This window comes from Tachypleus tridentatus, chromosome 6 (genome assembly GCF_004210375.1).
Source record: "Tachypleus tridentatus isolate NWPU-2018 chromosome 6, ASM421037v1, whole genome shotgun sequence".
NCBI lineage: Eukaryota > Metazoa > Arthropoda > Merostomata > Xiphosura > Limulidae > Tachypleus > Tachypleus tridentatus.
Window position 1 is genome coordinate 121,571,097 of NC_134830.1, and position 27,340 is coordinate 121,598,436.

At 36.4% G+C, this 27,340-nt stretch overlaps 1 long non-coding RNA gene across 2 annotated transcripts in view; it reads left to right on the forward strand.

Moving 5' to 3' along the window:
* The window catches only part of LOC143253480 (uncharacterized), a 51,986-nt gene that overhangs the window by 18,821 nt on the left and 5,825 nt on the right, over positions 1-27,340 (forward strand). The gene's annotated exons all lie outside the window — the stretch shown is intronic.

Consider the following 27,340-nt stretch of genomic DNA (forward strand, 5'->3'; position numbering starts at 1 on the left):
CTTCTTGAACATCTCATTACAAAATCTTGGTCATTCATATGGGGTTGGTACCTCCTTTGCTGCTATAACAGCCTCCACTCTTCTGGGAAGGCTCTTCACTAGATTTTGGAACATGAATACACTCCTATTCAGCCACAAGAGCATTAGTGAGGTCGGGCGAGAAGGTCTGGCTGGCTCGCAGTTGGTGTTTTAGTTCCTTCCGAAGGTGTTCGATGGGGTTGAGGTTAGGGGTCTGTGCAGGCCAGTCAAGTTCTTTCACCCCAACTTCGGCAACCTATGTCTTTATGAACCTCGCTTTGTACATGGGGGCTTTGTCATGCTGGAATAAAAAACAAAGGGCCTTACCTAAACTATTGTTACAAAGTTGGAAGCACACAATTCTCTACAATGTCATTGTATGCTGTAGCATTAACTTTTCCATTCACTGGAACTAAAGAGCCTAGCCTAAACCACGAAAAACAGACCCAGATCATGATTCTTCCTGCACAAAATTTTACAGTTTAGCACTATACATTCAAGCAGGTAGCGTTCTCCTGTCATCTGCCAAACCCAGATTCGTCCGTTAGATTGCCAGATAGTGAAGCGTGATTCATCACACTAGAAAACTCGTTTCAACTGCTCCACAGTCTGATGGCGGTGTGCTTTACACCACTCCAGCCGACGCTTGTTATTGTACATGGTGATCTTAGACTTAGTCATGGAAACTCATTTCATGAAGCTCCTGACGAACAGTTATTGTGCTGACGTTGCTTCCAGTGACAGTTTGGAACAGAGTAGAGAGTATTGCAACGGTGGACAGACAATTTTTACACACTATGCGCTTCAGCACTCGGCGGTCCCGTTCTGTGAGCTCGTGTGGCCTACCGCTTGTTGCTCCTAAACGTCTCCACTTCACAATAACAGTTACAGTTCATCGGAGCAGCTCTATCAGGGCACAAGTTCGTCCTCTATTTGTTGGAAAGGTGGCATCCTGTGACAGCGCCACATTGAGTCGTATTGAAGAGCTCAGCCACTTTCATTCTACTGCGAATGTTTGTCTATGGATATTGCATGGGAGTATGCTTCATTTTATGCATTTGTTAGCAATGGGTGTGTGGTTGAAATAACCGAACTCGATAATTAGAAGTGGTATCCACATACTTTAGGCAATGTATTATATATGTTAGAAAGAAAATTTCACGTGTGACACATCTAGCTGTCGATAGTAATTATTTTTGTTAGTGGCAAATTACGGTTAATTTAGGTTTTGCGTGTCCTTAAACAATCGTATCTTGGAGGTAATACCAGTAAGTTTATCTCTGTAATTGACTAGGGTGACAACTGGTAAAATATCTTTATATAACCTGTAGCACACTTATCACACAACTACTCCTGCGAAAAAAATGTTTAGGCCTAAGATGTGGTTGCATGTAATACTTGTTTTCATTGGTGACTCACCTTGTTTGACCTTTTTAGAGCGTGTATTCTTAAGTATTCGAAAATCAACCTTTTTATGTTTTACTAAGAACGACATCCGTTGGACAAGGTGGTAAACTTAGAGGACGATAAGGAGCGCCTTTTTGGGTGGTCAGTGTCACTAGTTCAGAAATGTCGTTAGGCTTGGAAAATTTTAGATAAAGGCCTCTAGGCAATTTGAGTTATTAGATTTCATGAACTCTTCGACTGTCACGTAACCTACTAGCAAATGACTTGTGACTGGCCACAGAATGCTCTTCTAAAGTAATAATAACTACTGACCAACGAGTTTGACGGTTACTTCTAGGAGATGATGGAAGAAAACCCAGATTAGAAGGAACAACATGGGCGCTATCATGTCTCGGAAAACGTGTAGCCATGAGAAAGAGACGGCTTAGGTTCTTTAGTCAAAAGAAGAAAAATGTTTTATTTTAGTCTGATTTTTATATGTAATATATTTTATTTTTTTGGTATCTGTGTGGCTCTTGCCGTAGTGTTGGACTATTAGCGTTTCCATAGAAACGAGACATGCATGTTTCATTGCAACAAATATTTAAATGACAGTTTCTTTCTGCTTATTTAAAGTTTCAGCTGTTTTACACAAGACACTGAAAATGCTCAAAGTTAGGTCACGTGCTAACGTTTCAGCGTAACGTACATTTTAAGTCTACAGTTTCGCTTGACGTTTACGATTTTTTCATTACGATCATAGCAGCTCCATTCTGAATAAGGTCAAGTTTTGAAGTTTCTTATCCAGTGAAACATGGCTTAAAATGTTTTTAAATAATTTATTTATTTTTATGAGTTTAACGTATTAGTAAACAAATCGGAACACTTTTATCAAACTGACTTTTGTATTAAGGCAATAAAAACCTAAATATCAAAATATTTTAATGGTAAGTTGTTCTTATAATTTTGAGAAGAGAAATTACTTTGATTCTTTTGTTATTTTAAGTATCATAAAACACCCATGCTGCAGAGCTCAAAACTCTTCATGATCCACAGGAAGACCCAGTTCTCTCTTACCCCAAATTATTTCTATAGCTGTTTACCCGAAAACACATTTCGCTCCCTGTGATACCTTAGTACATATACCACGTTTGGTTGATCACTCTAGCTTGTGATTCGAGGTGTAAACAAAACTTCAAACATGGCGTCCCTTGGATCTCGAGGGAAAGACAGTGACAAAATCTGATTATGTTTGAGATAAATCTACTTCTAGGTCCTCATAAAACCTGGGGGGTGCATTTTATTCTCCTACCCCTCCCCCAGTAGAGAGGAGCTGTGCCATATAGATAAGGGATTTGCTTCTAACTGGTTACTAACAGTTTTAAGTTAGGGATTGATTACCTGTACCTGTAACTTAATGGTCTCTGGCTTGGCTGTTCAAAAACTTAATCACACCGGTTTTCTATGTTTGTATATGTATTTCTTCACTTATTACAATTCCACACTTCGGACTTTTCTTAAATTATTCAGTAATAATCAACATTTGTTTACTAAATTGTAATTTAAGTAATATTAACAAAATTTAAATAAATAACTTGTTCGTAAATAGTTTGTAACAATGTGCATTTGTAAGTTCACAACGACTGATAACTTTTCACATTTAAAATATAAAAAAACCAAATTGACGCCCGTTATAAGGTTTGCTTTTTAATATGTTGATGTATTTAAATAAAACATAAAATGGCGAAAGTTTTAGCGTTTTTAGGCCTAGCAAAAGGAGATTCAAACCATGCTCGTCTGGACTTTTTCTTCGTAATCTTAATGATGTTGGTGGAAAGTTTTAAATAATCCAGTATTAATATCTATCGCTCCCACTGTGACTAAACGATAGGTTTGAGAAAAAGGCATTTAACGTTAACAGTTGGATTTTATATATATATTCTTTATATATACGCGAGGCAGAGCCCAATGTGTAGCATTGGGCTTAACAACAAACAAACAAATAATATATATCGCCAATCGTGTCAATTGTATAGTTAGATTAGAACATATCAGAAGTTTTAAGTTGTAAAGTTTTGTAAATGTATAATTATTAGAGAAAAAAACAAACGTTTTGTTATGCGGATATCGCGTTAAACACACACGCACGGAGATGTTATTTAGAGTTAGTTCATTACTCTACTGACCAAATTTATGTATTTATGTCGAATCGGGGGTTTTCACTGTATTTAACCTTTGATCGGACAGCGGTCAGTTTATGGACATACAGCACTAGAAGCTGGGTTCGATTCTGACAGGTAGATATTTCCATGTATATTGTTGTGCTGAAGCAAACGAACAAACGCGCAAGTTTTTGTCTAGCCGCTTCACCCCTAGTTAAGAGGCTTGAAGAATTGGAGAACCAACACTGTTGGAAAAAACAAAGGGTTAATAACTTATTTTGAACACAACTCTTAATTCAAGCCGCAATAGACACATTAAAATGCTTGATTGACGATTCGTCTCCAGTTAATTTTTTTTTCGTTTTGATTATTTTTAGATATTTGTTTTCTTTTATAATACTCTCCAAATAATATGTAATTCCTATCTGTACTCAGAAATGCGTTAGCAGGACAGCGTACGATGGGGCATTTTTAACCTGACTGGAATTCTTTGTTGATATATTTCTAATTCTTATTCCAAGAAAAATGAGCAAACAGATTTTTTCCCCTTAAGTCAAGTTCCTTTCAATGAAACAAATTTATATGCAAAAACGGCTCGTTTGGGTTGAGAAAATATTTTACATAGAAGAGCGAACAACGTTTCGACCTTCTTCGGTCATCGTCAGGTTCACAACTCTTTGTGAAATCTTGCTTCTTCCATTCATCTTTTGCCATAAGAAGTGCGTTTCTGTGTAAGTGTTCAACTAATACAATTAGAGTGATGTTCTAAACACACAGTTTCCTTAATGGGTGTAAGATGAACGAAATATAACAACTATTAATAATCTAATAAGAACGACAACTTTTTTTACAAACCTTTTATGCGGTTTAATTATCGGAACTTATTACAATACATAATACTTCTAAATCTTTGGTAAACGTACTTATATCCTCACTTACAATTTTGTTTTACAAAGTAATACCTTCTGTCAGAAAATCATAATTTTGCTGTTTATTTCACATTGTATAACAGGAGTTATACTACCAGGTTGGATTAACTTTCCATATCTTTAATATAATACATAAATATTATTTCGTACGTAAAGATTACAAAGCATAGATTTAAGAATTGCTTGTTTTTGATATTTCGATTTTCCCATAGTGCAGAAGTCGTGACTGGCCAATAATAGTGTCAACAAATTAAAAAAATCAATGTAAGTATTTTAGGTTGTATAATAACACTATGTAACAAAATTTTTACTTTTTCTTGTTCCTGGGCAGTAAGTGTTATTTCCCAATTGCTTATGCCTAAAGTAAATGGGGAAAAAACTAGTTTTCTTTTGTGACCTGGGTAATGACATTTTCAAATTTACTCATATTCCAGAACATTCCAGGTAGATTCAGTGCTGAGTACCTGATAGAGAATTTTCTCGAACTTACAAGAATGTTGAACTTACGAGAATTTTCAAGGACCTTTTTGAATTTCCCAGAACTTTCCATAATAATATATACAGGGACTCACCACTTCAGTTTAGTTCTAGCCGCCTAAGTGAACACGGACCTATCTGATTTTATCAGAGATGTCGTCGAGAAGCTGCAAGCATTCTGCTATGCATGTGGCCAATTTATCGAGACAAGAGCGAAAGAGTACTGTAACAGCATCGGCTAAAATGTGTTAAGCCTACAAGGCATATTTCGGCATGCCTGTCAGGGATCAAGACTAATCCTGGGCACCCCATTTTACCTTCGAGCACTGCAAAAAACTCTAGAAGGTAAGACTGACAATTTTTGGCTAGAAGCTTTGAAGTATGATGAGTACGGCTGGGAGGTTATCAGAGACTTCAAAATAGTGGCATTCCTGATGGGTCTCCAAGGAGTCTTTACTATGTTTCTCTGTTATCTTTACCCTTTGGGACAGCAGGAACACCATAATGCACTAGAACAGGAAGCGCTAACCACAATGGACCGAGTTCTCTGTGGTGAGCCACTAGGGGACCTCCAGAAGGTGTTGTTTTCACCGTTGCACATAAAATTGGGTCTTATGAGACAATTTGTCACAGCTCTTGATAATGAGCCTGCATCCTTCATGTACTTTTGAGACTTCTTCCCTAATCTGTCTGAGGCAAAGGTCAAAGCTGGTGTCTTCGTTGGACCACAAATAAATAAGACCCTGGAGTGCACAGAATTCTCCAAGAAGTACAGTAAGAAAGAAAGAAAAAAAAAAGCTTGACAGCTTTGTCGCAGTGGTTCAGGACTTCTTGGGTAATCACAAGGCCGAAAATTATGTGGAACTGGTTGTGGCTCTGGTGAAGAACTACGGCAAAATTGGCTGCAGGATGTATCTGAAAGTCCATATCCTTGGCGCTCATCTTAATAAATTCAAGGAGAACATGGGAGCGTACTTGCAGGAGCAAGGCGAGCGCTTCCACCAAGATATACTGGACTTTGAGCGCCGCTACCAAGGAACGTATAGCGAAAACATGATGGAAGATTGTATTTGGGGGATAATACGAGAAAGTGATTTACATTACAGTCACAAATCTCGAAAAACTACTCACTTCTAAACAATTTTGTATAACTTTAGTATAAATACATGTAAATCTTGATTCATATGTTGTTTTATTCAGATCTTATGTAAATGAAAATGTGCAAATTTGCCCATGTTTATATAGAAATTAACCTATTTTTTAAATTACATTGTTCAGGTTACAAAAGCAAAGTTTGAAGGGAAATATGGCCATTTTCTGTACTTTTACAACATAAGCAATTAAGAAATAACACATACAGGAACAAAATTTGTGTTACATAGTGTTATTAGTCTGTGATTGTGTTTTTGTATATTATTATTATTAACTAGCTTGTGTTTAAATGCGCGTGTTTTTATGTAACGATAATAATGATGATTTAATATGATCGCCAAAATGGGTAACAAAACTCGCCCGTTTTCTTCATTAAAATTAGCGAGTATTTCAATATGAGCTTCGATGAAATATAGTGACTGAACTAAGGACTGGTATAAAGTGGGTCTATTTGGAAACTTAAGTAATACAATGTATATCCATACATGTGTTTCTACCAATGGCGTATAATAAGAAATTGTGCCATACAGAGAGACATGCATACATTTAACAGCTTCTAAGCATCAGCAATGGTGTACAAGAATCTGGTGTACCAACAGCATTTGTTTAATGTTATTCTTTTACAAAATAAATGAAACAAAAATGAAAGTTAAAACGTAAACTATCTGTATACAATGTGTAACAATGAGCAAATACATGCCTAGACTGAAACGCAACCCCCAATGAGTACGTACGAAAGTTTAACTAAAACCAGTATTCGTAAATCAAACCTTCATCTCAAACATCAACATAAGTAAATCTTCGTGTTTTTGAAAATAATCATTCTACGATTGTGTCTAATAAAACTTAATATTACGTGTACTGTTTTTCCATCTTCTTCGGATAATTATAATAGTGGCCCGTGAGGATTTTGGGTAACGATTGTCGGGCGACGCTTTACGGCTTGTGGTATCTTACGTCAGGTTGTCAGGGAACTTATCAAGGTGGCTGTTCAAAAAATGAAGCTTTATGCTCATGTTGCACCTGAGATCACGAAAAGGAAAACTCAATCTTGTTATCCAAGAAGAAAGTTGACCATCTTTAAGTCTACACAAATGATCCAATTGTGCTCATGATATTTTAATAAGTCCATGACCATTTTCATATCATCATAGTCTTCCCGCAAATGCACTGAGTGACCGACAGGTACTGCTCCATAAACATTCCCATTATGTAAAAGAACACACTTTAGACTGCGTTTTGAACTGTCTAAAAAGAGTCTCCATTCAGCAGGACTATAGTAAGGTACACCCAGTTCTTTGAGAAGCCCTTGGATGTCATGGCAGTAAACAAACTGTCTGTCTTCTGAAAAGAAGGTCACAAAAAGCTGGTCACGCTTTCTGAAATATGATACTTTAACAGAGTGATCAACAAGAATTCTGCCTTGTAATCTTGATGCCAAAAGCTCTGCTGCTTTCTTTGAAAGACCTAAATCCCGCACTAAATCATTCAGTTCAGCCTGGGGAAGAGGCTTGGGGACGGGGAAAGGTTCAGTATCTGAAGAACAGTTCTCCGATTGTGTACACTTTTCTGACAATTCACTGTCACAACTGTCTTGTTTGCTTGTATCATGTCCAATGTCTTTATCGTCCAATGAAGGCAAGCCTTTGAAAACTGGAACAGGAACTTCTTCAGAGTGCGGAGCTGGCCGAATAGCTGAGGGAATGTTTGGATACGTAATCTTATGTCGGTTTTTCTTCCCAACACCCGTTGTGTTTACCATGCAGAAATAACAGTCAGTTACATGGTTGGTGGGTTCGCGCCAAATTATTGGAACACCAAAAGGCAGACCATTCATTATTATAATATCATCTATTACACAGGCCTACAATGTTTTATTGTACTGAAATGTTTACATATTCTACAATAACTTCTGTACGCTGAATCCGAAAATTATGCCCCCCGCTAGTACAGCGGTATGTCTACGGATTTACAATGCTAAAATCAGGGATTCGACTCCCCTCGGTTGGCTCGGCAGATAGCCCGATGTGGCTTTGCTATAAGAAAACGCAAAAAATGTGTCACGCTCAATGGTGACAGCATCTGTTAACAAACCGTCATTTACTTTTACATAAGCGAATAATTCTTATTGAAATCTGCTCACATTTTCTGTTTAAAAATGTTAAGCAACTGGTTTTGATCATGATATAGCTACAGACACGTTCATTACTTTCTTAGCACAGCTTCAGTCAGGGGCGTAGCCAGAAATGGCCTTTGGGGGGGGAAGGTTTAGTTTGAGTGCTTGATGCAGGCGCGAAGCTATGCTAGGGGATCCGGGGGCATGTCCTCGGGAAATTTTTAAATAAAAACATAAAAGATAAAGCCTGAATTATGCATTATGAGACCACCTTTTTGGCAAATGTTAGAATGGCACACTGAGGTGTTTGTCTTATTTTTTTAATCATAAATAAATATATAGGCCTATATATATATATATATATATATATATATACACACATCAACATATAAAATATAGAGTCACTCAGGAGAGTGCAAAATATATGTATTGTGTCTATAATCTGTATTCAAATATTATGGACAGTGTATGTTCAGATTCCCTGGATTTCAAGAATTAACTTCATAAATAAACAGTGGGTGGCACCGTGGCAGGCTGGCAGCACCATAGCATTAACCTAGTACCATTGGCGTCATCTATTGTGAATGATTTACTATAGATGGCGCCAATGGCACTGTGAATGTGACATTGACAAACAGAAGTGATAAACAATCATTCACTATGTCAAGCCTGAAAAAACGAAAGACACTGCATAGGTTCTTTAAACCCATTCATGAGGCTGAACCTGATCAATCTGCTGCAGCCAATCGGGTTGAATCAGAATTGTCAATTGAATTGCCAGAGTCATCACCGTGGCCTTCTACCAGTGCTGCTACTACCACCTCAGGTCCAGTCTGGGACATTGGAAATTACATTTCTGATGATGTCAGCATTGGTAAACAGGTAAGTTGACTCCTCATTATATTAATTTTATTTTTAAAAATCATGCAAACAATCTGCATCGTTGGTTTTCACAGTGGAGATGGCTACTCTACAGTCAACATGCAAAGAGTGCTTTCTACAAGTACTGCTGCTTTTTTGCTCCTTATGGTGCTGGTGTTGGAAGCCAGAAATTGGGACAACTAGTGAAATTTCCATACACAAACTGAAAGAAGGCTGTTGAAGACTTCAAGGCACATGAAACAGTACCACCAAGACAGCAAAGAAAAAGCTAACAATTTTCTACAGGTCGTAAACACAAGTTCATCTGCAGCTTGATGCAACTTACAAGCAAAAAATTGAACAGAACCGGTAATATTTAATATCTATTATTGATACTGTATTGCTGTGTTTGAAACAGGGTTTAGCTTTGAGGGGAAAATATGATTCTGGTCCAATGTTTGTTGGTGAAACTGATGAGGAGCTCATTAATAATGATGGGAATTTTCGGGCAATTTTGCGCTACAGGGCAAAGGGTGATGTCAAGCTTTCAGCAAGCCTTAAGAGTACAAAGAGGAATGCTACGTATCTGAGTCCTCAAATTCAAAATGAAATCATCAATGCCTGTAATACTCATGTTCTTGATGCTTTGGTCATCAGGGTTAATGCTGCAAAGTGTTTCTCAATATTAGTTGATGAAACAGATATTTCAGGCACTGAACAGTTTTCGCTGTGTGTTAGATATTTGTATGCCAATGACAACTCTGTTGCAATGAGAGAATATTTTTTGCAATTTATACTTGTTTATGATGTGACAGGCAGAAACTTGGCTGATGTTATCATAACCAATCTGACAAAATATGGTATTGACATGGCTTACCTACGAGGACAAGGGTAGGACGGTGCTACCTCTATGAGTGGGAAATTCAATGGTGTCCAGAAACACATAACTGAAATTCCCACTCGCACCCTATGTACACTGCAGTGCCCATTCCCTAAACTTGGCAATTTCTGATGCTACAAGCGAAGTTCCTGTGCGAAATTGCATGGGAGTAATTTGTACCATTGAAAACTTTCTCAATACACCCAAACGAAAGCACGTTTTGGCTTTTTCGGTGAAGAATGAAGCACCTGAATCGAACAAAAAGTTTGAAAGGTCTCTGGCCCACCCGGTGGTTTGAGAGGCATGACTCAGTCATTGTCTTTCTAGAGTTAATTCATGCAGTTGCCCTTGAGACCATATTAGGTTGGCAAGACAGAGATTCTGCCATGCAAGTCAATCAATGTTGTGTTTTATAACATAGCCAGAATTCATTATCACTCTACTAACCATTGCTAAACTGTTTTCCTTTACTTTACGTCTGTGCAACTTACTGCAGAAATAGAATATTGATTTAGGTGCTGCGATGCATCACGCAGAAATAGTGGAAGATTTAATCCGTTCACTCAGAAATAATACTGTGAATGAATTTAACATTTTCTCTGAGGCTCAAACTCTGTGTAGTGAGCTTCAAATTGACATCATAATGCCAAGGCAGGCTAAAAAACAGATGTATCGTGCTAACCCACAAACCACTAGCCCTGAGGAGTACTTTCGTATTGTTGTATTTGTACCATTTGTTGATCACTTTCTTTCACAAATATGTGACCGTCTGTCCAGTTACAAAACTCTCCTTACAAACTTCATGTGTCTACTACCATCAGGATCTACCAGAGAACGGTCAGAACCTACAGCACAACAATGTGACCAAATTAAAGAGTTTGTCAATATATACAAGGCTGACACTGACAGCACTTCATTAGCTGCAGTAGGTGAACTTAGGGTTTGGTACAAATCACTTGCGAATAACAGAACAAAAAATGTCATAGATGCATATGGAATGTGCAATGCAGAAATGTTCCCAGTCATTTCTAGACTGTTGAAAGTATTTGCCACGCTGCCTGTGTCAACGAGCTCAGTGGAGCGTTCGTTTTCAACTCTCAGAAGACTCAAAACGTATTTGAGAAATACCACCACTGAAGATCGATTCAATGGCCTGGCCTCATTATACATTCACCGTGATATTAAAGTTGAACCAAACTGTGTTGTAGATGTGCTGGTAAGAACGAACAGGCGTTTGAGCCTTTCATAGATATTAGATTGTATTTCTATAGTTCTGACAAAACTTGCTGTATTAAGAGTGTTCAATCAGAAATTTGCATTTGACCATTTGTTGTGTGTGAAATTATCTGCCATGCAATCATGGATTTTTATGAAACTTCACAGGTGGCAACTGAACTTGTGTACAATAAACAAAGGATACGTCCTCCAAATCGCGTGGTTTTAGTTAGTTAGTCCTACCAATACCACACAGTTCCTTAAACATTTAAAAAACTGCGATGGATTATTTTCAGAAAATCGTTTATTCATAGATCAATTACATTGTTAAACTTTATCGTCACAGTTCTATGTGTTAAAACATTTTCCCGAAGGGTGTAATCATCCCAGACTGACCAGTAATTGTTCCTCGCAAGCCAAACTAACCTCAGACCATGTTTTATGCACTAATGTTTACATACTGACGTTATAATAATCAGAATCTAACGCAGATCATTTACTGACACACCGAACGGGACAGGCCCAGAATGGTCTTGGTAGTTAGGGTTACCTGCAGGTCAGAGGTTTGAATCCTCGTCCCATCAAACATTCTCGCTCTTTCAGCAGGGACGTTATAATGGGATTGGTTAATTCCACTATTCGTTAGTAAAAGAGTAGCCCAAGAGTTGGCTATGGGCGCTGTTGTTTAGCAGCCTTCCGTCTAGCCTGTCACTCCTAAACTAGGGACGATCAGCGCAGATAGCCTTTGTGTAAAATTTAAAACAAAGCAAAACTTCAGTTCAATGATAGGAGGTTTGTAATGCCCTTCTATATGAGGGAGGGGGGGGGCTTTCGAGTATGAAATATTCTTGGTTTGTTCCGTTTAATCGGATAAATGTATGAGTGGCCTGTGAGGATTTTGTAACGATTGTCGCGTAACACTTTACTGCTTGTAGTATTTTACGTCGGGAAAGCTCACTTAATTACCTTCAATCTTGTCGTCTACCAGTTAGTACGATCAGAGACTGCTAGTCGGCGCTCTTGTTAAATGCAGCGCCTATGATGACACGTAAATTATAGGCTGTACGTTTGGTTGAGAATCGTGCTAAACAAGGACTGGGCGGTTTATTGAGTTTTTAGACGGGTTAAAAAATAACGTTTCAACACTTGTTTTAATTTTATTTTTACAAATTTACAAAGTGAGTGTTTCATTTTGTGAATTTAAAGAATCATACGCCGTTGTTTTATTCTGACTGGACTTGCTTCTTAGATTTTCTAACAGAATGTGTTTCAGCTTTAGTAGTGTTACATAATCACGGTCGTTTGTTGTTAACTATAAGACTCCATGGTGACATATATGGAATAGATTAACAGTTTGTTTAAATTTCACAATGAAGCCAGATTTTCATACTTTTTTTTTTTCTACTCTAATCTGATTGTGTGTTTTAAGCTCTGTTCTTTATGACAGGTAAGTTTCAACAGAACCAAAAACGTTAGTTTCATTCATCGGATTAAACACATAAGTGATTAATTACATAAGTAATTTTAATTTCTCAGTGTAATCTGCTGTAATAATTAGAGGACTAACATATTGACACTTAAAGGACCTTAAGACTAGAAACCCACAAAATCGTTTAAAAATACGTATAGGGGCGCCCAAACAATTTTATCACTTGAAGTTTGTTTTATATGTCGCTGGCCCCAAAACAATGTATGCAACCACGAGAGAGTGCTTCAAAATATTTCCTAAGGTGAATAATACGTTCTTCGTAGGTTTCCTTTTAAAGTAGTGACGACTGGAACGGGGCTGTATGGTAACCGATTTCATACACACACACACACACACACACACACACACACACACACACACACACACATATATATATATATATATATATATATATATATACATAACACAACGTTGCCGTCGTTTCTCTAGTATTATTTATTAACACCTGTAAGATTATGAACCGATGGTTTTTTATATTTATTTTTATCGCCGTAAGATCAATAATAATTTAAAGCATAGCATTCTTTATTCAACCTGTACGGATTGTTCTTATTCTTACGGGGTAGAACTTACTACCTGATATGTTACGGTCAGTTGTTACATAATATGCACTATATTTACTTGCATATAGATCGATAACAATTTAACTCGCATCTTTCTTTTTAATCAGAGTATCCAGGAGTTGGCGGTAGGTAGCTTGTAAGATAAAAATTAGCGCTGATAAACCTTGGTAGCATTGCGCAATTATTCGAAACAAAATGAGTATGAAATACAAATACATAACGTGGCTTCTATCTAAAGTTACAACACCCCATCTAATTTCTAACTGTTTCACGACAGAAAAAAAGACCATGTTGTTTCAGAAACTTAACTTTTACCTGAAAATGTTTAGATATTTGAAAAACACTGGATCAAGATTTTTTAATTAGCGTGTTCGTTGTTAAGACGCAAAAATGTGGGGAGAGGTGCAATAAAAAAACTAAATTGTTTTGAATGTCATGGTTATACTATATTTCATGGAAAAGTGGAATAGGGTAGCTGCTCTTTATTGTCCCTAATCATTCCGCCTGTGAGTGTTAGTGTGTTGAAACGTCTGTCATGATATCAGACTGTTTAATGTAGATATATTATAAAGCTTATTTTGTGAATGAATATTGTACGATTGTTTAGTTTTTATTATAAGACTTAAACGCAGGCGATTATTAGAAATTGCAACTCGTCGATGTCGAGAATATAGGCAAGCAGTCGATTTAGTAATAAATATATAAATAGCGTGAGATCGGCGAGTAACAGTAGACAGACAAGGAAGATAGCCAACGTAAATCTTAGTAAGGTAGAAGTGATAGGCCTAACGTTTAATACGATAGCGTAAGACGAACAGTAGAAAAGTGTAAAAGAAAAATATATTCATTCCGTCAAAGCGTGATTCTGAAGCAACTGAATCCGAATTAGTGCACTTTGACAAAAGCAACAGAAGATATTTCGAAGAAAGAAGATCATATTATTATTTGAAGAGAGTATACAACTGCGGTGACTCTCGAAATAATATTAAATGAATGAGACTACTAGTACCATATAAATAGGGAAAAGTAATTGAGTTTGTCAACTATAATTCTAAAGTAACTGAATAGACCTAAACTTTTGATAGGAGGAATATAATTATAGTTTTATTATATCCTTATGTTCTCTATAATATAAAGAACTTATAGCACATACGTTTAACTAGTTCGAATATATATAATTTTAAAAACAGTTGAAATGCATGCTGTTCATTAATCGTTGAATTTACCGCCGACGAGTCGCAGCCGCCCAAGTACTAAGCCCAACAACAGTTTTATTCTACAAAGAAATAACTTTAACCGACAGTTTGCGAACATAGCCTTACCATCTGACAGCTTATTAGTGTTTATTGAAATACTATTATTATGGTATATTAAAACTAATAGGTATTTCAGTAAGTGTATGTTGAAAATTTTATTGTAAATGAACAAATGTATAGCTTTGTAAATGAAACTTGTGAATACATTTGTCTATATATATACATTAGTCCTACATAAACATGGTCACCATGTATATGGGATTCAGTGACGAGCGTGATCTAGCTAGGTTTCTGACAGAAGTAGACCAGATTTGTAAGGAGATTGTAGGGTTAGATCTATGTGACAGGAAGTGAGATGTGTCAAGCGGCCTTCTGAACTCGTGCTACAATCAGAACTCCTCTGTCCATAATAAAGAACTGATTCCATTCCTGATAAACTCGCGAACATCTGCCATAAAGTAAGGATCACGACTGCAAGCATCGACCGACGATTTTGTAGTGTAGTTGCTAAGGGGATCATCAGAAGTTCTAAATAAAAATCATCTTCCTTTTGGACAATACACCCAAATTAAGTTTTGTTTTATTTTTAAACTGTAAATCTGGTTCGTCGTTGGAATGTGTATAAACAAAAGCCCATATTTTTCAAAGGAGAATACAGGATAATTACCATGCCATTACCTAAAAACTGAAGCCCTTAAACCTCGCAACAAATAGTAATAGTAGTGTATTTCTGATTCTTACTATGATACGTAGATGTTTGTATAGAGGATTAGCGAGATAATCTGAAATTTACAGCTAATTTTAAAATGTTACAATCCACTTATTATTTATAGTTTCATGCATTTACGTGTAAAATACTTCAGTTAAGTACTAGTCATGAAGCCCAAATGAAGTGGACATCTGAAACACTTCAGGAAAACTATCCGTGAATCGTTAGGCCTAAGCTAAAATCGAATGAGGTTTAGGACAGGTGGTGATTTTATGACCATAGTGTATATTCAGTTCATATTTTATTATGAAATTCACAAAAACATTTCTCACCAAAAAGTACTTTTGTAATTTAAAAAAGAAATTGGATGTGTAAAACACAGGTTAATCTAAATAATACAGAGAGAGAAAAAGTATTTAATATGAAAACACTCTATGCTGCGATTTAGTAGCCAATCAAAAACGTTCAGACTTTTTCACCTAAAATTATCATTCTTATTTAATAGATGGCGCCAGCGATGTTGAGCAGATGTTTAGAACGTCTGCCACTGAACACGACAGAATGAAATGATAACTGATAACAGAAATATTTTTGAACCACAGAAAACTTAAACTGGATAATAAGTTCATTAAGATAGCATAAACTGTGTGGTGAACTGGCCTTAGAAAAAATCCATTAAATGATTAAATAAGAAATAACATCCGTTTTCTTAAGTTCTTTCGAAACAAACAAAAAATTTAGATTTTAAAAAAGTTTTCGTAAAGCGTTTAATCGGTGATATTAAAAATGGTACATTTCACATAAAAATATTAATTTTGCTATAAGTATGTACAAATGCATATTTATTATATACTGTTATACACATGATAAATTCACTAAGTAGATAATCCAAGATAAAATTCTGATAGAAATGAATAATTCAGGAACAATAAAAGTGGAATTCATTATCCATGGCTACATATTCTAGTATGTATTTGATAGATGTGTAGAAATTCCAGATTTTCAGAAAAACTAAGTAAATGTCCTTATAAGAATTATTTCGGACTCATTGAAATGTAAAGTTGTCATGACTAGAAGATAATCAAATAATGAACACTGATTACTTCAAGCTCAGCAGGTTAGATTGTTGGTGCTGACGTTAGAACTCTGTGATGGTACACTTTTCTCCAATACATAAAACTACAAATCTGAGAAATTATCAACAATTTGTTGTGGAAGAAAACGTCATTTTTATTGATAACATTGTGACTATGTCATGACATTGTTACTTAGTTGTATATAACAATGTGGTGATAAGGTTCACTAACTTTTTTATTATATGTATAGTGTTTACGATAATGTCATGACATTGTTACTTTATTGCATGTTACAATGTGGTGATAAGGTTCATTAACTATTGTTTATTCTTTCTAAACATGTTACTTTGTACAGTGTTTATATATCATGTTATCATCATATTGTTCTAATTCATGTTTTGATTTTATTAGCACTGTACATTACTGATAAGAATTAGTGAGCGTCTATAGCATGATTTAATAAGATTCATTTATTTGTGAAAACATATAGATATAAAAGTTCAGTTATAGGGAATAATGCGGAACACAATAATCCAAGCGCTGTCGTCAATGAGAATCATAATAATTACCATTCATTGTAGTTGTTATGTATCTTATTTTGTAGTGTGGGCTTTAAGCATGAGTGCAGTTCATCAACCTAAGCACTGTTTAGGTTATATTGAGGCGGATTGTATAATATTATCAAATGATGTCAGTTTTTCAGTCGATCATATGCATTGCACATTTTCCTTATTACTTATTAGGTTTCTCTTTTGCTGGCTCTACCATGTTTCACATACAAATATAATATAGTTGTTTAAATTTCTGTTCTAGTAACTGCAATATACGGTTGAGTTTTCAAACCCGATACTATACCATAGTATACTATTCAAACCCGATACTATACCATAGTATACTATTCAAACCCGATACTTTAGCATAGTATACTATAAAGTTCTCTTTACAAAACCTTAAGCTTTTGAGCAGTTACTGTGTAATTATTTGTCATAAACGAATAACGTATTTTTGCCTTTTTTCGCTCTTTAATTGAAATTATTTAAAAACATGATACGTATAATATTTTTCTCAGTTATAAGCTTGATGAAATATGCAGAATTTTTGACAATGAATAATGTTTATGATTTTAAAACAGTCGTGAGAAGGGAACGCTGGACAGTAGTACGTGGTTAGTCCATGGCCTGACCACGTTTTCATGGCATATTTAATTTCAATTTATGCATTAAAACTCTTATTTTTAATTAACAAATTACGTTGTGATAATATAACGATATAGATACTAAGTGGTAATGCAAAGAACAGATTTTCTGTTTATCTTTGTGATTCTCTTTATCCAACGATACTGGTCAAGAACACAAGCTCCGATAACATGTGTGATAGCTGCTAATTAGTAATATGAATGTTATAGCAACAACGATTTAACGATATTGTTTGTTACCTTCAAGACGAGTTGTTGTTTTTATTACAAATAGTTTAGATGCAAGTAACGCGTGGCAAAACCTGTCGATATTTGGAAGAGGGTGAGATTGTAAATCGTTTAATATGTCGCAGGAAACAGTGACACAAAGATTATTTCCCGCGCGAAAAGTTGGGTGAAAATTGCTAACAAAGCAAACTTTGCGGGACATTAACGGCTTATCGAACTATCGGGCCGCTACGAATGATTGTAACGTTCCCGCTCAATGGAAAGGCTGAAACAATTAAAATTAGTACTGAAAAGCCTAGCTTTCAGAGGGGGACAATAGGGAACCTTAACAACTCCATTAGATTCTTGATTGTTTTACAAGACAAACCAAATTCGTCAGATTGTTTGAGCTACCAATTAATCAGTAATCACCCTGAAGTTATCTTACCCAAAGAACCATTGAGGGCGCGAAAAGTCCCGTTCGAAAATCTCGTGGGTTTTTCTGTCATCAGGGGTTTGCCTTATCATGCCAACAATCAGCTGCTATGTTCAGATTTCATGAAAACTGTCTCCGGGACATCTGGTTCTACCTACAGGAGCACGTAGCTACGTGCCAGTGTTATTACGAGAGAGCTTATACTCGTTTTTTCATTGTTATAAGAAATTTTAGTAAAAATAAAAACATTAAATAAGCTGCCAAATCTTTCCCTACCTGAAAAATGTAGTTGATCATGCTGAAATTAACCATAATAGATTTCTTTACTCTTGTGAGTGGTGATTTATTCTACTGATTTTAATACTTCCCTGAAATTGTAAGTGCGTACTTCAGTATTATTGTTCATATTTTTGTTTCACAAGCCTGCAGCAAAATCGGATGGGTATCTTGCACCAGAACCTAAATAGCTGTACTACGTGAAACGCGGCGAATGTCCATTATCATTTTAAAAAGTTGATTTACGTAGCTATACATACATAATATATATGCGATGTTGTTGTGAGTTACTTCCTTTGTACTCGACACTTGTTAAACGCATGTTTAAACGAAACCTCGGGCAAAAATAGTATAAAACACCTGGCTCAGTAAATAATGGTTAGGTGGGGAAAATCTGATGTAGTAGTGAACTGTTGAAAAACATGTAACATTCAACTGAATGTATATGTAAGTATGCAGTTTAAAATTTATTCTCTATAAATTAATAAGTTTTAAGAAACGAGATAATGTTGTTAATTTAAAAAGGTCGTTTTTGTTTTTGAATTTCGTGCAAAGCTACATGAGAGCTATCTGCGCTAGCCGTCCCTAATTTAATAACGTAAGACTAAAAGGAAGGCAACTAGTCATTACCACCAACTGCTAACTCTTGGGCTACTCTTTTTACCAACGAATAGTGGGATTAACTGTCACATTATAACGGCTGAAAGGGCGAGCATGTTTGGTGCGGTCGGGATTCGAACCCTCGACCCTCAGATTAGGATTGGAACGCGTTAACCTACCTGGACATGCCGGGCGAATTTAAAAAGGAAAATAAGGATCGCCAAAAGAAAAGAAAACAAAAGGAAGTTGAATCAAAATGATAATATTTTCAAGCCTGCAGCTAGGGTTTCTAAACTAATTAACTAAAATCAGGGGTTCGATTCCCTCGGTGGGCTCAGCAGATGGCCAGATGTGGCTTTGCTATAAGAAAAACACTAAACTAATTTAACAAACCAGGCTGGAAATAACAAACTGGCCCATCCCTCTCTATCATCTATTTCTGTCCAGTTCTTTTTTTTTTTTATACCAGGTTATGTTGGTGTTTTGTGGGAATGAGCTAGCTGACAGAGCGGCAAAGTCCATCGGCTCTGATTCTATCACCACCGTACCTGTTCCATACATGGACTATGGTCCAGTTATCAAAGCCCGACTAAACACCAGTTGGCAGTCGACCGGGAGTGACTAACGAAATTATAAGCTTTTTCAAATGAAGTATTTTTTAGCTGTTTGGCCATCTTGTTTCTGTAAAGATCAGAGGGAGGAAGTTGTTTTGGCTAGGCTATGCATTGGTCACAGTTTTTTAACTCACCACTTCCTTTTATCTGGTACTGATTCACCAATGTGTGGTCTGTGTGGCACTCGGGTCACAATCATACATATTTTATTATTATGTCGTCGCTACAACCGAGAACGACGACACCATTTTAAACATATTTTTAAGGTAGGTCTGCCTTTGACATTATCCAATGTCATAGATGATACTGGCCACCTCACTCATGTTTTTACATTTTTAAGAGCCATTGGTCTTTCTAACATAATTTAAGGTTTATATTGGACTATACACTGTTTTAGCATGATTTCTTTTAAACATTTTAAATTTATTTTGACCTGAACCCAGGACTGGAAAGGTCAACTTCAGGTAACTGACAGCAAGTTTGAATTTAATGCTTCAGTCTTCCTGGCGGGTCTTAATTTTACATATTTTTACCTTAATTTCCATATATCATTATAGTATACTTCATCTTGTTTGGCACAGATAGCCTAGTAGCATTGTGCCAATAAACATGAAATACCTACCTATCTAGGCTGGATATAGGGTCTACATTATTTTCGCAAGCTACAAATCCCTATTCTCTCTTTTAAATTAAGACCGTTTTAACTGTTGTACTCTACGTAGTGTTGGATAACTTACCAAATTCTTATTATGTGTACTGTTAGATAATTTTCCATGGCTTTATCCCTGACGGCCCGGCATTGCCAGGTGGATTAAGGCGTTCGACTCGTAATCTGAGTGTCGTGGGTTCGAATCTCGGCCGCATCAAACATGCTCGCCCTTTCAGCCGTGGGGGTGTTATAAGTGACAGCCAATCCCACTATTCGTTGGTAAAAGAGTATCCCAAGAGTTGGCGGTGGGTGGTGATGACTAGCTGCCTTCCCTCTAGTCTTATACTGCTAAATTAGGAACGGCTAGCGCAGATAGCCCTCGTGTAGCTTTTCGCGAAATTCAAAAACAAACAATTTATCCCTGACGTTGGACAATATCATTGGTTATGGTGGCACTGTCCAACTTCCTTGTGTTTTTAAATTTTTACGAGCCACTGACCTTTTTATTTGAAATTTGGACATTTATTTTGTTTTAAATTGATTCTTTTTAATACATTTTATGAACCCTTTTTTTCTTGTTACCGGTTGTTACCTAGTTACTTTGCACCAATAAACGCCAATCATTATTGCCCAACTTAAGAAATACTTTATTTTAAGTAATTCTTATATATATTGTTATTGCAGAGCTTAACAAATAATATGTTTTGAGTAATTATTATACGTATATATAATTATTAATTAAAACATTGTATATACATATAATAATTTTATTACAGAGCTTGAGTTTGATATTGGTTTGTTTTGAATTTCGCGCTAATCTTCGTGAAGGCTACCTTCGCAAACTGTCTTTAATTCAGCAGTGATAGATTAGAGGGAAGGAAACTAGTCGATGTCACCCACCGCTAACTTTTTACTTATCTTTACTAATTGAATAGTGGGATTGACCGTCACAGGAACTCGAATCCTCAACCCACAGATTGCGAGTTGAGCGCAAAGAGTTTGTTTGTTTTTGAATTTCGCACAAAGCTACACGAGGGCTATCTGCGCTAGCTGTCACTAATTTAGCAGCGTAAGACTAGAGGAAAGGTAGCTAGTCATCACCACCAACCGCCAACTCTTGGGCGACTCTTTCACCAACAAATAGTGGGATTGACCGTCACATTACAAGAAATTCGCTGTTTTAGTAATTATGTATATATATGTGTGTGTGTGTGTGTGTGTGTGTGTAGATATGTTATGATTATTAGAGAGCTTTAAGTAAAGCATCGTTTTAAGTAATTCCCCTACATATCGCTGTAGGTCGAAATTACAATAGGAAAAATATTAAAGTGATATTTAATTAATGGTTTGAATAATATTTATCATTATTTGTCATCAGCTGATTAAATTCACTTTTACGGATTGTCCTGTTAGTTTTAACCGTAGAATAGTTAAAGAACAGTTTTGAGAGCATCAAGCCCTCTGTGGGACAGCCTCTGTATTTTAAACTCTCCGCTCTCATAATGTGGTGTATTATCAATGTTTTTATTGTGCAGTGCGGGTGGTCGCTATTGTAACTAGTGACCTCTTGGGACCAGGCTTTATAACAAACACAGCTTGAGATGGATGTAAGGCTAAGTGTTTTAACTGTCGTTCTGCACAAAATGTATATCTATCAGTCAACATTGGAGTTCAGAGAACATTTTTTATGGTCTTTTGTTTAACGAAAGACAATGGCCATAAGGAGGAGCTTTCGGGAGAGTGTTTTGTTTTAATTACTATTTAATGTTGGTGAATCCGCTAGAAGCAACGTTGAATCGTTTCCTGGAAAGCGGTAATCTATCTACATAACAAAAACAGCTGGCTTTATCATTTACGAAGTACTTGGTTTTGTTAGATTATTGGCAAATGAATAAATAGTAGGATTTGAAAATGCCCAACATTTAAAGTTGGTTAACTGTTTTCTGGATTGAAAGAGATGCCAGCATCTTTCGCTCACGTATTAGTGTCCATTCTATAAAAAGATGGCAATTTTTTTATTATAAATTATTCAACATTCATTGTCCTTTAGAATGGTAACTTTGGATAATTGTGTCCATTCTATGAAGTGACAGGAACTTTTGTTACTTGGGAAATATTTAACATTCATTGTCCTTCCTTTCAGTATTTTACTTTTTCTAGTCAAGAGTTGATTGTTTTTCCCTCTTATATCATAGATGTTTTCAAAGATAGAAAACAAAAATAGAACACTATATAAACAGCAATAGAAAATGTTATGCCTGCTGTTGTTTCCAAGTACAGCGTGGGAAGGTGTTTGGGTAACTAAATACAGTCAATGTGAACATTTCCAAAAAACAATGCAAGGAAAAACAAAATATGGTTCCTCTGCTTCAAAATTAAACCATGCTGTTTATTTTTATTTTAAAGATGAGCTTTTCCACTCTTCTTTTTGCTAAAATATTTCATATAGGTACTTTTTTGGGTGTTTTGTATGCCACTTTCCAAATTAATAATAATACAATAATACATACGCTAACATATATGCAACTTGGGCTAATTTTACCTCGACAAAATAAGTTAACTCTGAAATGGACAATCTGTGGAGAAGTTTTATCAAAACCAGTTATAATTTTGTGCTGTTTGTTTGGTCTTTATAACAAAATCTAAATAATCAGTTAAACAATGAGTACTTCAGGATCTGATGATGTGAACACTTATCTGTTTATTATCAGTGCTATTGTTGTAATAAGTCTCACTATTCGATTAAAATACCAAAGTGTTTGCGGCTGGTGCTGATGAGTAGCTACCTTCCCTCAAGTATATTAGTTGACTAGTGCATATAAATTTAGTGGAGAAAGTAACGTTAGAGTTCCTATAGTTCAGAGAATTTACAGCTCTGAATTAAATCAGACAATAAATACGGGGAATTTGTAGCTCCGAATCGAACCGGACAGTAAGTACAGAGAATTTGGTGTTCTGGATCCTTTCAGACATATATAATTACAGAGAACGGACGGGTCCGAATACAGTCAAACACAGACAAGCAGAGGAACGTAACAGCTGTGAATCGTTAAAAAATACTTATTTTCAAGATATCAAGAAGAAAAATTAATAAGTTAACAGTTGAAGCTTGGATCCTAACTTGTTAACCAAACTTCTGTGATTATGGAGTATTCTGATAACGATGACAAGGACAGGCCATCACTAGATATTTTAATTTATCATACTTTATTGAAAGTAATCAGTACTTATGACGACGAACGTTATTTTGGAGAAATGGTTACAGCATGTGACTGTCGTGATCTGCTGTCCAAGATACAATCAAACCACATCACAGAGCCAATTAAGTGACCAGATCTCCCTAGGCCTGGAAGCTGAGCAAATGGAACAGATCGTGGAAACCTAATTTAACTTGGAGGTATTCTCGGGATATCCTGGCCACCCACATAACCAGTCTGTACTGTTCTCGTTGTGTTGCTGTCCATACGAGGACCTCACGGACAGTCTGTGTAAGAAGAATTATTTGTTCATTTACATTTATTCCGGTTTCCAACGTTTTGTTTATCAAGAAACAAAGAGTGTATCAGCCTGAATTGTGACTTTTCCAAAGCCAACAACCTCAAATAACCTCAAGTAAAGTTTATTTTGTTATATAATTTAGACCAGATGTGTCAAAAATAGGCTAAATGAAACCTGGTTCCAACTTGAATGTTTCATACATACTATTTAAAAGAATTTTTGGGAGTACAGACACTAATATTTTAAAGACTAACGCGCCACAAGGTGGCAGAATTGAACAAAACCCAGCACGTATAAACGTAACATAAACCGTTTCTATTGATTCTGAAACTGTTGACGTAACGTAGGTGAAACGATGTTAGATGTCACAAGTACACGTATATAAATAGGGTATCAGTTACTGTGTTTAATTTTGTACAGAGTTCATCTCGCGACAGCGAATTGATTATTTCGTTACATTCTTTGAAGGTTTTAACCGTTTGCTAGACCTTTAAACCCGAAATTATGCAATTACATTAGTGTCTGTCGCTGTCAGGATTTTGAATATCATATCATATAGTGTAATTTTGTTTTTGTTTGCGATGATCTTTGGTGTAAAAAACTAAACCTATCTCTATTATGACCGTAAAAAAGGTGAAATCACTTGTTTTCTGCGTTAAATAAATAGGAAGATCCTACCCCTAATTGTCTCCCCAGTGGGGCAGGGGGTAAGTCTACAGAAGATCCTACCTCTAATTGTCTCCCCAGTGGGGCAGGGGGTAAGTCTACAGATTACCAAAGCTAAAATTCGGCGTTCTATTCTCCGTAGAGGACACAGCAGATAGTCAAACGTTGCTTTCTTTTTAAATAATCCATCCACCAGTTAAGGTAACGCTAAAAGGTAACGTTGTGGTGGGATTTTATAATGAACTTAAAAACACCAAGATATGGGAAGGTCGACTTACCATAATCATATATAAAGTAAACGATGTAACCACCCAACAGTTCATTCTTCGTAGTGGAGAACGTGGTTACCATACAAAATTCCTCGTTGAGGGGGTGAGATAGTGTAACCATCAAATAAACAATTGCTCAAAAGGAGAACATTGTTACCACCTTACAATTAATAATTCCTTATGGGGAGAGCAGTGTAACCATTAAACAATTTTATTAATTCTTTGCGAAAGAAAGAGTCAGAAAGAACATGTCCAATAATTATAATCGAAGCTGTTTTTAATGCTCAGCTATACAGGGTGACCCATGAGACCCTACCCATCCATATATCTTATTGTATCTAGGGTGTCGCCAGTATTCTTGCGCTCATGTACCCACGTACTTGTCACAATACGATCTTCAAGTGTAAATGGGCTTACATCGGCCATATTTCTCTGAAAAAAAGAAAAAGAAACAGATTTGTAATACATGCGTAATTGAATATAACATAATAACATATGGATGGATAGGGACTTACGGGCCACTCTGTATAAATGGTTGTCTGTGCTTTGCCAACAGCGGAAAACCAAATATCTGAGCATTGGAGATCAAAACGATTTTGTGACAAAATAAAGTAGAAAATGTGTGATAACAGAAGGCTATTTCCATTAATTATCAACTGAAGAACTTTAATTTTTCAAATGCTATTTTTCTCGTATGTGTTGTTTCAACAAATAACATACTGTTTAACCACGGAAGATATGGGTGGTTAAGTTCGGATAATCAGATACCAAGTAGTTTTCGAATGTTGTAACCTGAGCAATGCGAACATATAAACTCGCATACAACGTTGGAAACATTTTTATTTTTAAACTTTTAAACCAGAAGGAGGGAGTTCCGTATTGACATCTATATTATGACCATTACTTCGGCGAGTCCAAAGAAGTATAAGGCATGTAAAACATAATGAAAAATAAGCCATTTAAGGACCTCTACACAGTGGACGGTTTAATATAAGTTGATACGATATTTTAGTTTTGATAGCTTCAAGATACTGATATTACTTGAAAATGGTTGACACAGATGAGAAAGAACCTGTCTCAATATGTGTGAAATTGTAGTTACATGATACATACCAGGCAAATCCAATTTCTTTGAAACGGACTCCGATATACCATATTTTAGTTTTTGTTTTATAGTTACAGTTAATTTTGCTACAAAGCAACGGTTATTTTTGGGTTTTTCTTCTACTTCGCATTTTTTTTTTCAACCACGTTCACTAAAGCTGTCTTTTGATTGTCCAGTCCTAAGAATCACACGCACAAAACAATAGATTAAATTCAATTTTTGTCGCCCTGCCGTCCTCTGAGCCGTGGGAGATAGTTATCTAGGTGTAGGATCTACGAACAGTCGGAGGACATCCTGTACTTGGCTAGGTGTAGGACCTACGAACAGTCGGAGGACATCCTGTACTCGGCTAGGTGTAGGACCTACGAACAGTCGGAGGACATCCTGTACTCGCGTAGGTGTAGGACCTACGAACAGTCGGAGGACATCCTGTACTCGCGTAGGTGTAGGACCTACGAACAGTCGGAGGACATCCTGTACTCGCGTAGGTGTAGGACCTACGAACAGTCGGAGGACATCCTGTACTCGCGTAGGTGTAGGACCTACGAACAGTCGGAGGACATCCTGTACTCGCGTAGGTGTAGGACCTACGAACAGTCGGAGGACATCCTATACTCGCGTAGGTGTAGGACCTACGAACAGTCGGAGGACATCCTATACTCGCGTAGGTGTAGGACCTACGAACAGTCGGAGGACATCCTGTACTCGCGTAGGTGTAGGACCTACGAACAGTCGGAGGACATCCTGTACTCGCGTAGGTGTAGGACCTACGAACAGTCGGAGGACATCCTGTACTCGCGTAGGTGTAGGACCTACGAACAGTCGGAGGACATCCTGTACTTGCGTAGGTGTAGGACCTACGAACAGTCGGAGGACTTCCTATACTCGCGTAGGTGTAGGACCTACCAACAGTCGGAGGACATCCTATACTCGCGTAGGTGTAGGACCTACCAACAGTCTTAGAACTAAATTGAGCAGGTATTGTTTTGTAGCGATTCATAAAAAGTCTAAGGTTCACGTGGCGTATCGCCGAATAACGAATCGGAAGATCTAAGCGATGACACTGAACATGTCATGCACGTTCAGCTTTGGTGTGTTACGTTATCTGCAACATTATGGAGGAATAACTTTAATTTTGAGAGAAGTCAACGTTTTATTTTTGTCTCTCTATTCTATTTTTGAAGTCCAGGTTGCTTTCTGTTGTAAGGTAAACCGTTTCTTCCTCAAAGGACATGTAAATATTAAAACAACTAGCAGAGACCGCGAAACGTATACATTCAGTTTAGTGTCTTTGTTACAACATTGAATACAGTTTCCTAGACTTGTATAAAAAAATTCTACTCGCAGATACCGAAATCTACAAGTCCATTTGTCTTAGGCCTAACAGTAGTTGAGCCTTTATTATGTACAGCGTATATTCAATAAAAAAAATAATATTTAACACTTGTTTATAATTTTTTGTTTCAGTTTAAATAAGACCAAACTCTACTGCACTTAGTACTATTAATGAGTAAATTTATTACGTAATTCTATGAC